This window comes from Raphanus sativus, chromosome 2, assembly GCF_000801105.2.
Source record: "Raphanus sativus cultivar WK10039 chromosome 2, ASM80110v3, whole genome shotgun sequence".
Classification (NCBI taxonomy): domain Eukaryota; kingdom Viridiplantae; phylum Streptophyta; class Magnoliopsida; order Brassicales; family Brassicaceae; genus Raphanus; species Raphanus sativus.
In genome coordinates this window covers 1,871,189-1,886,116 of record NC_079512.1, presented here as the reverse complement: position 1 = coordinate 1,886,116, position 14,928 = coordinate 1,871,189, and the positions used below count along the sequence as shown (strand labels likewise).

The window sequence follows — 14,928 nt, the reverse complement described above, 5'->3', positions numbered from 1 at the left end:
CTACCACTTTAATTAAATTAAATAAATGATTACAACTCCTGTATTGTTTGCTAAAAGTATCAACATTTGTCAACAAAAACAAAAAAGGTGTCAACATATTCGGTGGTTATGAATTTTGTAGTTGTAGACTTATTTTCACTCCCTGGATTCCTATTTATTATTAGTAAGCTAGTTGTGCTTTTGCAAAAATATCTAAAATTGGTATAGTTGTACATAGTTTCTAAGAGGATTCTAGGATGTTAAGTGATTTGGAATTGAAGCAATTTAACGACACGGTCATACAGATATAAGACTCTATTTTGGGTCTCATTTGAATAACTAAAAGGTATCTATGAATTATATTTACTTTTATGATTAATATTGGTCATTAAAAAATTCGAGATATCCTGAAATTAATAAACGAGTTCTAAGAACATATATCTTTAAACTGGTCATTTGCAAAAAAGCACATAAACGTTTTTTATGTCTTATAGACTTATCCTATCGGTTTCATGAGGAATACCTTTAATATTATAGAGTGAATTGATTACTATATTACTTAATCCAAGTTTGGAATGTCTTTCAACCAATATTAAGAGTAGCTGGATAATTTGTTACCAGACTGCCAAGTAAACTGCATGAACCTAAACTCAAACCAAGACTTCTAACATAACTGCAACTTTGTTTCAAGGAAAACTCGAACCCGGAGAAAAATGTTGTAGCAAATTGATCTTATCTACTACGTGACCACAGTATGCGGGCCCCATACACATGGTTGCTGTTTTAATACCGTAGGTTATTTAGGAAAAGTAACGCGTAACTAACCTTCTTTTAATTAGCAACTAGGATAGAAGCGCGGAATTGTTTTTTTTTTTGTAGGTTTATAAACATATTTGTTTGTTCGCTAATATGTTTAGGTACGGAGGATCGGTTTCAGTTTGTTTCCGTATTATATTCTCTTGTTCAAGTTTGATTGTGTTTTTGGTTTTTGGTTCAAGAAATATATGAATCATTTGATTATTTATAAATTTAAATTTACTTTGGTTTTAATTATTTTGGTTTTTGGTTTGGTTCAAATAATAATATTAAAACCCGATAAAATTTTGAATTCACTTAAAAGGTGTGGATCTGAATAGGAATTTAATTTGAGTTTATCATATTTAAATTATCTTTAGATACAATTTTAGTTCCAAAATTTATATTTTGTAAATGAAATATAGAAATGAATGTTTACTATTCATATGTTAAAAAAAAATCAATGTGCGTTGCAAAAATTTAATAAAATATACCATATGTTCAGTTTCATGTAATATCCAACTACTTAATTTTTTGGGTCCATATTTAATAATTTTGTAAAGCTGATTGTCGATGTTAGTATTAAAACCAAAAAGAATCCATTGAAGAAAAATTTGTTATCTATCTTCTTTGATTTAGTTTTATGATAATATTAGGTAATATTTTTTAGTTAGGATTTAGAAGTTGTATCGTTTATTTGTATCTTTTTGATTTCGAAGTTCAAATTGTTGTTAGGATTTAGAAATTTGGGTTTGATATAGGGGCTGACTGGTTTTCCTGCTACCACCCGCAAACGCAACTTTTCCGGTTCATAGCGGTTGTTGGTGTTTCGAAACAATCACAGAAAACGCTACAAATCGTTTCAAACCGCTCTGAACCTCTTAAAATCAAAAGCTGGTTCCAGCTAGCGTTTGCGATTGGGGGCGGTTGCGGGAAGGTAATTTTTTTTTTTTAAAAACAGAATAAATAAAAATAATACTAAAAATATCCAATAAAAAAATTAAATTGAAATAATAGAAATTGTAAAATGTATTCATATTATATTTCAATTTATATTATAAAAATTTAAAACCAAAATATTTTCTATAAATTTTTAAAATTTAAGAATATGATTCTATAAATACAAATTTTATATTTATCATATTATTATGATTTTTAATATTTTTATAATTACATAAAATGTAAATATTGTTAAATTATTATTTAACAGATGTTGCGTTTGGTAGTTTACCAGTCATAAGAGTCCCGCAAACGCAACAATTTCTAACAGCTGTACCAATCGTACAAATCTCTATAAAATGCTTAAAACCGCAATCATCCGCATCCGCAAATTCCCGCAACCGTTGCGGTTACACCAGTCATAAGAGAATATTCATTGATAAATAATTTAATTTGTATATGAATTTAGTTAATTATACTATTTGTTAATAGAACCGATTTGATTTACAAAGAAAATAGTTAAACCACTGATATCGTCTTCTTCACTTACTACTACACCTGTGACTAATGATAAGATAGCAATTAAAATTATCTTCTTAAAATAGTCACTACAAATGCTGAAAATGTGAAGAAGATTCTGAGATATGGACTACTGATAATTCATTGTGAGAAGTTGAGCAGGAGAGAATTTAACCACAAGTTTCGAATGATTAACCGAAAGAAAATTAGAATATAATATTACATGGTCGAAACCTTTCCATGAAACATGGATTAAAAATGATTCAATGTTTCTTATCATTTCAATTCTCATAGCGATTAAATGTGAAAAGATGAGCTTCATTGTGAGCACTTGAGTGTCGTTTATGTTTATGTTACTGTTAGTAAGTGAAGTAAACGACAAAGTTGTTTTTATTTAAGTCAAAATTTGTTTATTTAGTTAATGGCCTGCATAATAAATAATAACATAATTTTGTTATCATGATATAAGTAGAATATATTTATGTTTGGTCACAACATATTCAATGAGTCCAAATAAAAATATGCCATGGTAGAATTCAAATAGGACCCTAAATTAATAGATTAGATTTAGCATACCAAATTATCATTAGCATGGACTACGCTGATTATATATACGTCACCTTGATGACGTAGCAGTCGGAGTAAAATTCACAGAAATTCTTGATCTTGAGTGGTCATGAAAAGCAAACAAATTTAAGATACTAGTAAATTATGCTTTATCTCGAATCATACAAAATATTTGATTTATTCGTGTGAAAACAAAACAATAAATTTTACTACCAAAGGAAAAATGAACGAATCATTGTCACCTAATTTGTCATATAGTGAAGTACTTCAAGAAATATGATAAATGCATATTACATCACCTAATGTATCATGGTTATTATGAAAACAATAGAAAATATCAGTGGGAAGAAGCCAAACAAGAAGAAGTGTTTAGCTATAGAGGGTCCAAGTAGTCGAGTACACATGTGACAGACTGACAGTATATAATATATATGGAATAGTTAAGGAAGATGAAAAACGAGCGTCAAAACCTTATATCTTCCGATCTCCATTTTTTTAGCAACTATACATATCGCCCATTAGAGTATCTCCAATGGTTACATTCATTTTTTTCTTCAAATTTTTAAATTCTTTAAAAATGAATTTAACATATTTTCCAGTGGTTTGCTTTATATTTTTCTTCAAAATAAAATATTTTAAATATATTATATCACCACTTTATAATTAATTATTAATAAGATCTTACATTTTTCAAACTTACTAATTTTACTTATTTGTTTTGTTTTGTTTTAACATTAATTCGGCCCAATTACTATTTATTAAAATTAAAAATTATTATATAATACAACTATTATACATAACACAAATAATTAAACAAAATATTTTATAAAAAGCATTGAATACATCTTTAAAGTGATTAAAATGTATTTTAAAACAAAAATTGAGCTTATTTTATTCTAAATTCTTCTACATCAAACATAAAAGTCTTAAGAAATTAATAATTTCATGTTTTTCATCATTAACATTCAATTAGATAAAAGTAATAATGTAAACTTTGAAATTAATGGGATGACATTAACACTTCTAATATGTTTAAGTGCAAAATAACAATAAATAAAAGTTAAGGATTATCTTGTAAATAAAAAAATTCATCTTCAAAAAATTGAAAAACTGAACAGTATTTTTTAAATTTAAAAAAATATTGTTCAATTCTTCAAAATTTGAAGAAAAAAAAGAAAAAATTGAAGTACCAGAATAAAAAAATGAATAAAAAATGAAAAATAAAGCACCATTGGAGATACTCTTACATTCAATTATTGCATAGCCACACCGATTATGAACATATTGTGTATAGTCCATTTAAATATTTGAAGAAACTAAGAGAATCATGAAATAAGTAAAAAAAAGAGGCTAAAGGTTCATTCATGGGTTACATCTCTTTCTGAAATTAGTGTGAACCCCTTTTATAAAACAATGAACTTGATATTTGGCAATATTGGCTTTTCTCCGTGTTTCTCTGGTCCTGCTACTCACATCTCCTGCTCTTCGCCTGCAATAGTAACTTTTGATTATCAATGTTTAGTGTGTTTAATGTATTGTTTTTAATGTTGGTAATTTTCTATGGCTCCAGAGGATTAGATCCTGCTGGCTTGGTTTCCTTAAAATCGTTAGGGGCTTTAGTTTCTCGCAAATCATTCGGGCTTTGTATCCGGCGCTGTAAAATCTTTGTTTATGTTAAGACAAATGTTCTATAGTGAAAAAGATACTTTGACAATTATAGTTAGAAGCTTAGAAATGACAAACGCGGTTCCAAATAAAGCTTTAAATATGCATAAGATAGTAATAAGACATTACGACCGATGAAAGAGACTATGAGAGGGTTATTTCGATCTGATTTTTGTTTCGGTTATGATTATCTATTAACGAGCTCACGTTTAAAACACTGCAAGAGGTCTCTTATGAAATAGATAGCTACTCTAATTTCGCATGGGCAAATGTTTTTATTCTTCCTAAAGCATAAACTGGAATATGCAAATAGAATATCTATATCGGTTGGAAATAATGTGTAGATCGGGTTAAGCTGTGAGATCATCAAGTTGACATAAAATATTAGAACGTCCGCGTAATTCTACTCGTCACCTACTTGCATTTACTTCATTTAATTTATTTTCTTGTGAGAAAAAAACTTAAATACTTTCACGGTTGACTATACGTATGTTGATGTGAGGAAAACGCTGCGTTTTGGCTCTGGAGAAAAATTAGGCGATTCTGAGTGCGATCGAGTGTCTAGGGTTTCTGATGATTTCGGCTTCGTCGCCGGGCTCATCTGGAGTGCCGGAGAGTAATCGGAAGGTTCTGGAGGTTGATAGAAGCATGGAGAATGATAAACAAGGGGTGGTAATCGAATCTAAAGAGGAGATTTCAAGGAAGGAGATTGAATCAAACGAGGAGATTTTAAAGAAGGGGATTGAATCAAACGAGGAGATTTTAAAGAAGGGGATTGAATCAAAGGAGGAGGTTTCAAGCAAGGGGGTAGAATCGAAAGAGGTGATTCCGAAATGGGTTTCTGTTGCGCAAGAAAGGAGATGTCTGAAGAAGTATGATGTGGAGGTCAAAGCGGTGGATGGTAAACAAAAGGTTGAGATCCCGGTTAATTTGTTAGTGGATGCTACTCCTCTTTGGGAGGATTTCATCTTTGGCAAGTTTCTGGATATTTCACCCCACATAGCTAAGGTTCACATGGTTGTGAATAAAATATGGAGCTATGGAGATCCAAACTCAAAGGTAGAAGTCTACGATGTTAATGCGACTATGATGAGGTTTAGGATCATGAATCCGAAGATAAGGGAGAAGGTTATTAAGCGAGGCATGTGGAACATAGCTGGAGTTCCTATGATAGTCAAGAAGTGGACTCCTAAAACTGAAGAGGAGAAGCAGGAAGAGGTGTCTATTCCCATGTGGGTTCACCTTAGGAAGGTTCCGTTGCATATGTTCTCATGGGAGGCATTGAGCTTCATGACAAGTACAGTGGGTTCTCCGGTTCACTTGCATCCAGAAACATTAGCATGTTCAAACTTTGATGAGGCTAAAGTTTTTGTTAATGTGGATGTATCCAAGACATTGCCAAAGGAGATAGAGTTTACCATTGATGGGAAGGAGTTTACTGCGGAGTTCTATTACCCATGGTTGCCATCAAGATGCAGTTTATGTGAGAAATGGGGTCATAATGACAAAGTTTGTGTCATGAATAAAAAAGAGAAGATACAGGGTGAGCTGGGTAGTGGTATAAAGGGAGGATCCAAGGTTATTAGAGATCAAAATATACAAGGGGGAGATGTTGTAAAAGAGAAGAATATGGGAAGTAGTTCTGCAAAGAAATCATATGAGGTGAACGTAAGTGAGATGAAAGGAGGTGAGCAGGATATAATAGTGAAGTCTGGAGGAAAGAATGAGGAAGATTGGGCGTTGGTATCACCAGATAAAGTAGGAAGATCATCATCTCTGGTTCAGAAGCAAGTGGTGGAGATCTCAGCGTCTAAATTTGCAGTTCTAAGTTTGGAGGTTCAGGAAGAAGGTGAAATTATAGTTGAAGAGGCTAAAGAAGATGATAATGAATACATGGAGGAAGAGGAAGCGAATGATATAAGGGAGGAAGACCTGATAGAGGATGAGTTGTTGGAACAAAATGAGAAGGTTGTGGAGCAAAAAGGGGGGAAGAGAGTCCAGAAGACAAGAACTCAGGGTGTAAATCCTAGAGGAAAAAGGTCTTCTAGACGCAAGACTTAATTATGGGGAGCTTTTTCTGGAATGTGCGCGGATTGAATAAAGTTGTGAAGCATTCCGTTATTAGTGAGTGGGTAAACAATAAGGATTTGAAGTTTGGTTGTTTGTTGGAAACTAGAGTTAAGGAGAATAAGGCTGGGAGAATCTTGAATAAAGTGTTTAATGATTGGTCGTCAGTAATGAATTATGAAGAAAGTAGTGGTGGAAGAATCTGGTTTGTTTGGAGGGATTCAGTTCGGGTATCTCCGGTTTATAAGTCAGATCAGATCATCACAGTTCTAGTGGAGATGCAAAATGAGGAGTCTTTCTTCTGTTCGAGTATCTATGCTAGTAATCAAATTGAGGAGAGGAAAGGGTTATGGGAAGATCTTAAACACCACCATGAGTCGCCAAGCTTTAAAAATAAGGCGTGGATGTTAATGGGAGATTTTAATGAGATATTGGAAGGGGAAGAGAGTTCAGCTTATGTTAATACAGGTAGAGTTCCAAATGGGATGAAAGACTTTCAGAGTATGGTTCTTCACTGTCAGCTCACCGATATGGCTTATCAAGGTCCTTTATTTACTTGGTGCAATAAGAGGGAAGAAGGTGTGATCTGTAAGAAATTGGATAGAGTGTTGCTTAATGAAGAAGCTTTGCATCGGTTTAGTAATGCGTATTCAGTCTTTGAGTCGGGAGGTTGTTCAGACCATCTTAGATGCAAGATTCAGTTACTTCCGCCGAGTGAAAAGATCAGGAGACCTTTCAAGTATGTTAATGCTTTAAGTAGCATTCCATCTTTCCTCCCAATGATCCAAGAGTATTGGAGTTCCACAGAGAGATTATTTTCGTCAACTTCAGCAATGTATAGATTCTCCAAGAAGTTAAAAAATTTGAAGCCGTTAATTAGGGAATTGGGGAAAGAAAAGCTTGGGAACTTAACGAAGAGAACTAAAGAAGCTTATGGGAATCTTTGTGAGAAACAAGAAGCTACTTTACAGAATCCAACTGATGGAGCTATGAAGGATGAAGCTGATGCGTATGGTAAATGGATTCAAGTTGCAAGTTTAGAAGAGGATTTTCTGAAGCAGAGATCGAAGCTTCACTGGTTGGATGTTGGAGACCAGAATAATAAAACTTTTCACAGGGCTATCAGAACAAGGCAAGCTCAGAATATGATTAGAGAAATCAGATGTACTAATGGGGCTGTGGTAAATACGCATCAAGAGGTGAAGCAAGAGGCTGTCAGGTTTTTCTCTGACTTTCTCAATAGAAGACCAGATAATTATCAGGGTACTACAGTGGAAGAGTTGCAGGGTTTGTCTTCTTTTAGATGCACGGCAGATGATTGCAGAGGCTTAGAAGCTGAGGTTACTGAGGAGGAAGTTCGTAAAGTTCTTTTTGCTATGCCAAATAGTAAATCACCAGGTCCAGACGGTTATCCAGCTGAGTTTTTCAAGACAACATGGTCTGTTCTGGCTAGTGATTTCACTATTGCTGTTCAGTCTGTGTTTAAATTTGGATTTCTCCCCAAAGGTGTTAACTCTACTATTCTGGCATTGATCCCAAAGAAGTTAGACTCATTGGAGATGAGGGACTATCGCCCAATAGCCTGCTGTAATGTACTCTATAAGGTAGTTTCGAAAATCTTGGCTAACCGATTGAAGCTTATTTTACCGAGGATCATTCTTGAGAATCAATCTGCGTTTGTGCATGGGAGGTTGTTGATGGAGAATGTTTTGTTAGCTTCAGAGTTGGTTAAAGATTATCATAAGGAAACAGTGTCTTCAAGGTGCGTTATGAAAATAGACATCTCCAAAGCTTTTGATTCAGTTCAATGGGATTTTTTATTACAAAGTTTGACTGCTTTGGGGTTTCCGGAGAGATACATCCATTGGATCAGATTGTGTATAACGAGTCCTTCTTTTTCTGTGCAAGTGAATGGGGATTTGGCAGGCTATTTTCAAAGTGCAAGAGGGTTGCGTCAGGGTTGTTCTCTATCTCCTTATTTATTTGTTCTTTGTATGAATGTGCTCTCATGGAAAATAAATAAGGCAGCTATAGAGGGGAAGTTCAAGTTTCATCCGGGTTGTAGGAAGCTTTCATTGACGCATCTCTGTTTTGCTGACGACTTGATGGTTTTTGTCGAAGGGTCAAGAGCATCAGTTCAGGGAGCTCTTTCTGTTTTTGAGGAGTTTGAGATTTGGTCTGGTCTGAGTATAAGTTTAGAGAAGTCAACCATTTATATGGCTGGTGTATCTGCTGTGGAGAAGAGTAGTATCCTTTCAAATTTTAAATTTGCAGAAGGTGTTCTCCCAGTTCGCTATTTGGGTCTTCCTCTAATGACTAAAGGGATGAGCAAACAAGATTACCTTCCTCTTGTTGAGCAAATTAAAGGTAAAATAAGCTCCTGGACTTGTCGATACCTGTCTTATGCTGGTAGACTCCAGTTACTCAATTCTGTTCTCTTTAGTATTATAAATTTCTGGATTTCTGTATTTCGCCTTCCCAGTGGTTGTATTAAGGAATTAGAGAGAATCTGCTCTGCTTTTCTCTGGACTGGTCCTGTTCTGAGGGCTACAAATGCTAAGGTTTCCTGGCAAGATATCTGTAGTAAGAAAAGTGAAGGGGGTTTGGGGATAAGGAACTTAAAAGAAGTGAACAAAGTGTATGGGCTCAAGTTGATTTGGAGGATGCTTGCAGGAGTTTCTCTGTGGGGTAAATGGATTCATAACCATCTCCTAAAAGGGAAGAGCTTCTGGGAAATTAGAGTCAATACGCAATTGGGATCATGGATGTGGCATAAAATGCTTAAGTTGAGGGATTTGGCTAAATCATTTTATAAAAAAGAGTTGGGGAATGGAAGATTTACTTCGTTTTGGTTTGATAACTGGTCTAAAAAAGGAGTGTTATTTGACTTGCTTGGAGATCGTGGTGTGATTGATATGGGTGTTAACAGAAATGCAACAGTAGAAGAAGTAGTGTTGAGCCTTAGGAGGAGAAGAAGAAGACATCGTGTGAGTGTTCTGAATGAAATTGAAGCAGAGATTACATCTATTGCGAATTCTCTTAATCCGGAGAAGAATGATATTATTCTATGGAAAAGAGAGTCAGGTTATAAAGAAAGCTTCTCAACTCAAGAAACTTGGGAGATGATTAGAGTAAAGAAGCCGACTGGAGCTTGGGTAAAAGGTGTTTGGTTTGCTCATGGTACGCCAAAATTTTCTTTTATTACTTGGCTTTCAGTTCGCAATAGATTATCTACGATGGATAGAGTAGCTGTTTGGTGCTTGGGGGTTGATTCTACTTGCGTTCTTTGTAAAGCAAGTCAGGAATCTAGAGCTCATCTATTCTTTGAATGCTCGTATACTTCTAGTCTCTGGGAGTACATTGCCAAAGGGATTATGGGAAATTCTTATACAAAGATTTGGTCTGAGATCCTTTTCTTTTTGAGTGACTCGACTTGGGAGAAGAAGAGACTGTTTTGTTTTCGCTATGCTTTTCAAGCAGTGATCTATGGGATTTGGAGAGAAAGAAATAGGATCAGACATGGTGAAAAGATTCTTCCAATGCAAGTGCTTCAAAGAATGATCGATAAGAGGATAAGGAACAGAATCAGTTTGATGAGGTCGAAGAAGGTTAAAGGAATGGAGGAGTTAATGGTCTACTGGTTTAGCGCTAGACATTAAGCTTTTTATCTTCGATGTGAGGTCTTTGAGTTGGGTAGTAGAGTGTGTTTTAAATGCTGGAGTTGCTGTTTTCTTATCAAGATTGCTATCCCCTTGCTATCCCCTTGCTATGAGTTTTCTTACTCTTTTTCCATCAATAGAGTTTTGTCCCATTTGGGTTTTCTCTATTGATGGTTTTAATGAGGAGAAACTCATAGCACTCCCAAACTCAACTTGTGTCTCATGGTTAGTTTGAGGGGGATAAAGGGATTGGAGTTGATGTTTCTTAGAAGTTGTGTTCTTTGGAGTAGAGTTTGTGATTGTTTTTAATTTGATTTGTTAGTTAGCTTGATTGCTTGTTGCCCAAGTTAAACAGTATGCACTTGTTGTAATAAGGCTTTTTTGATGAATAAATTTAACATTCATTCAAAAAAAAAAAAAAAGACTATACGTATGTCACATTCTAACATTTAATTTGAAATCGATGTTTCGAATTGGAGATGGATATATATTGAAAATTTTGGAGATGTATAAGAAAATAAATATCTGGAAGAAAAAGAATGTATACCAAAAATTAAATCTGGAAAAAGAAACTCTTATCAAATTTCATGACTACTACATCTTTACACAAAATGTACATATATTTCTTATATTTATTTATTGAATTACAACGTAAGCTTTAATAACTAAAACATTATAAGAGCGTATATGGTTTTGATTATAATAAATCATATATGTTTCATATACAATTTTAAAAGTATTTTTTGTCTCAAAATATAAGTTATTTTCACATAAATGAGAAAATAGATGAATGAAGAATATCTGCAGAAGTCGTTCATCTTGTCATTTACTTCTATTGAAGTTTTTTATGGGTTATACTTAATTTCTTTTTAATAAGCAAGAAGAGTTTATTTGACAATTAAAGCAGTTAAAGCTATAAAAACAACCAAAGTCAATGGAAGTCAAAACAAACAATACCAGTATAAATTATACACACAAATGTAAGATAGAGGCAATTTTACAAAGCAATATATACTTATTTGAAATGGTTACACTACACCAATAATTATAGAACAAAAATTAAAGACTAGTGAAGCATAGGCAAAATCTAGATGTTGCAACAATCAGTCAGTCACACATTTCTTCTTCTTCCTTCCGGTATAGCTTTCAAGATTAGTAAGTTAAGCTGTAATGACAAATCCAGATGCTGCTGCGATGGACCTGCCTGAAGGTTAGAGACAGGTGATGACGCGACCGCGTCTCTTTCGAATATGATAAAATAATTCGAAATAAATAAATAATAGTGCAGCGGGAATAATAATAATAATACGGATAATAAAATCCACGTCATACCATAAAGTCAAATCCGAAAATAAACATCCGAAATATAAATAACAACATAAGCCCGAAGGTCTGAAAATAGGAAGTAGCGGAAACGATATAAGTCCGAAGGCCTAAAGGCCCAATAACGATAAAAAGATAAAACGATAAAACGATAAAGCCCACGAGCCCAAATAGTAGCACTAGTCCGATATGATCACTCCTACTCATCGGTCTCACCTGAAAGGAGAAAGAAAGAGGGGTGAGCAACAGGGGAGTCGCTCAGTGAGGTATGGGATGCTAAACCGCAAACCACTGACTCAGTGCATAGCACTACGATTATGTAGGCCTAGCTCTAGCATGAAACAAACACGGTGTCTACACCACAAAGAACAATCAACAAGCGACTAGAAAACTATCCAACTACAACCCATGCGCTTATAGTACACAGCTACTCTCTGCACCACGCATCTCCTCATAAGGATATAGATAACCGCTGCGTCGCTAGTACAGTATGTCTCTGTACCCCCGCACAACCACCCGCTGCGTCGCTAGTACAAACGTCTCTGTACCCCCGCACAAATCCCGCTGCGTCGCTAGCTCAGACGTCTCTGGGCCCCCGCACAAATCCCGCTGCGTCGATAGCTCGGACATCTCCGAACCCCCGCACAATCACATAGTCCCTACTATATAACTATATATATACATACATATATAACAGTTCTCAGCATCAAACATTTCACACAACCGTTGAATCCTCTATTATCCTATTTCCGGTTTAACAATCAATAACAATTATGAACACGCAAGACTCTCAAACAAACTCAAACAGACTCGATTCACAGAGACTATCATGTTTCGAAACTAAACTTTTCATAATAGCAGTACTAAACTAGCTCGGGATTTAAACGGAGTAGCCCTCACCTTAGCAAATGAAGAGAAGTGGTATCTATGAACTCCAGCTGCTCAAATAGACTCCAAATCTGAAACCACGGCGAAAATTCGAGTCAAAACGCCTTTCGAACGACTCAAAACGGGTCTGGTCAAAGTCTACGGAAAAGTCAATCCGCTGGTCAAAGGTCAACCCGGTCAACCCTTGACCAGAAATCAATTTGATTTAACCAATTGGTTTTCCTTAACCGATTTCGAATTGATTTTAACCGATGGTTTACGCTAACCAACCCTAACCAAATCGCAATTGATTTAAACCAATCAAACCGACCGGTTAACCGAGTCACCGAGTTGACTCACCGGGTCGACTCAGCCGAGTTGGCCGAGTCGCCGGCGAGTCACCGGTGGCGGTCAACGGCGGCGACGGCGGAGGGCGGCGGTGGCTTACCGGCGGAGGACGGCGGAGCGGCGTCGGAGGAAGACGGTGGCTGGCGGCGGAGAACGGCGGTGGCCGGCGGCGGAGACGATTTCCGGCGGCGGCGAAGCGGTGGTCCGGTGGTGGCGGAGACGATTTCCGGCGAAACTTTGGAGGGCGCGTACGGCTTCGTCTGAGCTCCGATTATGGCGATTCTGGTGTCTACGGATTCGTCTCGACGAGAGGAACACGATGGTGGGTTTGCATGCACGAGATTCGCAACTGTTAGAAAGTTATGGACGATTTACTAAACGCACGAAACTAAACTCAAATGCATGGCGGTTTCCGGCGCTTACCGACTACAACGAAAGGTGGTGATGAGCTTGACGAGATCACTGGACACGGTGGCTCCGGCGACGACCTCAGGCGACTCTCTCTCTGCAAAATGATCACAACTCCACTCACTATCTCTCTCTCTAAAACTTTTCTTGATAACTTGGTGGAGAAAACAAAGTAGACGAGCTGGTATTTATAGGCAAATATTAGACCTTTGGGTGAGTGCATGGGCGTTAGCATGCTAACGAACTCTGTGGCCGAAATCGGGTCGTTACAATTCTCCCCCACTAATAAAGAATTCGTCCTCGAATTCGAGTCGTCCGCTGACTGTCCAACACCATCCTGAAACAGCTCTGGATAATCAATCCTCATCTGAGGCTCAGACTCCCAACGAACCTTGACCAACATGGTCATCATTCCCTTAACTGCTTTCACTTGGCGATCCAAAATCTCCACTGGCTGACAAGGCGCACATAAATTCTTGCCAAGATCACTTGGTGGCTGCTGCAAAATGAGCTCTGGCTCTCTAACAACTTTTCTCAAAACGGAAACATGAAACACATCGTGGAAGTCAGATAACTCTGCCGATAAATCCAATCTCTAAGAACTGCTCCAATCCGCTCCAAAAATAAGATATGATAACATGTACTTCGGTTTAAGCTTCATCAACTTTTGTGTCTTAGCTCCTCCTTGAAATGTCTTCATTTTAGATATATTCATTCACTCGCCTGAAACTCCAAATCCTTACGACGCATATATGCATAACTTTTTTTTCACGGTCATGGCCTTCCCAAGGCCAAACTTGAGCACGTTCATTTGCTCTACCATCTCTTGATCCATTGCGGTTTCTACCTCACGTCGCTCCCCCACTTTTGTCTTCAATAAAGCGGTGTGTAATAAAACTTGTTGTAAAGGACTTCATACGATGCCATCTTAATACTCGAAAGACAACTGGTACATCGCGATGAATACTGATTGCTCTCAAATCCTCTTTGTCTTCTTTTAAAGATACACTGAAAATGCTAAGACTTGACCACATGTGAACTCACAATTCTGTGGGAAGCTCCGTGTCGAACAAGATGCGAACTAACTTACTTTTAACCAAAACCGAACTATACGAGATTTTTGCTAACTACACAGATAATTACGAGACCACAATATTCAAACACAAGTAGTATGAATAAGATGCATACCCGCTATCGGCTCGGCTCCCTGGGCATCTCCAACCGTGAACACACGTGGAGCGATGGCTAGGCGCTTCGGTGGTGGTGGAAGTGCTGCATTGCCCCTCCTCGGGCAATCTCTGAAGATATGACCTGGCTGGTCACAACCATAACAGTTCCTAGTTGCTGCTACTGGTGCTGCTGGCGCTATAAACTGGGTAACTAGTGGCTTTCGGCAATTTCTAGAAACATGCCCGAACAACCCACAATTATGACACTGGATACTCGGCCGATCCCATGTCCTCTTATGTGACTCTGAAGCTCCTTCAGACTTATGCTGAGCTGCCTTGTTGAACTTCTGCCCCGCTGCAATACATTTCTCTTGCACAACGGCCTTCTATACCAGATCCTCCAAACTGGTATAGGTGACCATACTGCACCTACCGTGAAGTTCTACTCGCATTCCTTTTAAGAACCTCCTGATAAGATCCTCCTCATCCATACCAATTCCCGCAAACCTGTGAAGCTGGCGAAACTCATGCTCATACTCTCTGACAGACTTTCCACTCTGCCTCAAACTCTCAAAATCATTCTTCTTCTCATCCAAAGCTTCTCTTGAAAATACTTCTTGTTG

The 14,928-nt window shown here is 36.8% G+C and overlaps 1 long non-coding RNA gene across 2 annotated transcripts; it reads right to left on the bottom strand.

The window, feature by feature from the left end:
- Positions 1-11,505: 11,505 nt before the first annotated feature.
- LOC130499214 (uncharacterized) lies at positions 11,506-14,895 on the bottom strand. Of its 2 annotated transcripts, XR_008938099.1 has the most exons (3): positions 13,344-14,895; positions 12,829-13,233; positions 11,506-12,472 (listed from the first exon to the last, which is right to left on the bottom strand). It is a non-coding gene; the product is annotated as an uncharacterized LOC130499214 (long non-coding RNA). The 2 variants fall into 2 exon arrangements; XR_008938101.1 differs by having other exon boundaries at positions 11,506-13,233.
- Positions 14,896-14,928: the final 33 nt, after the last annotated feature.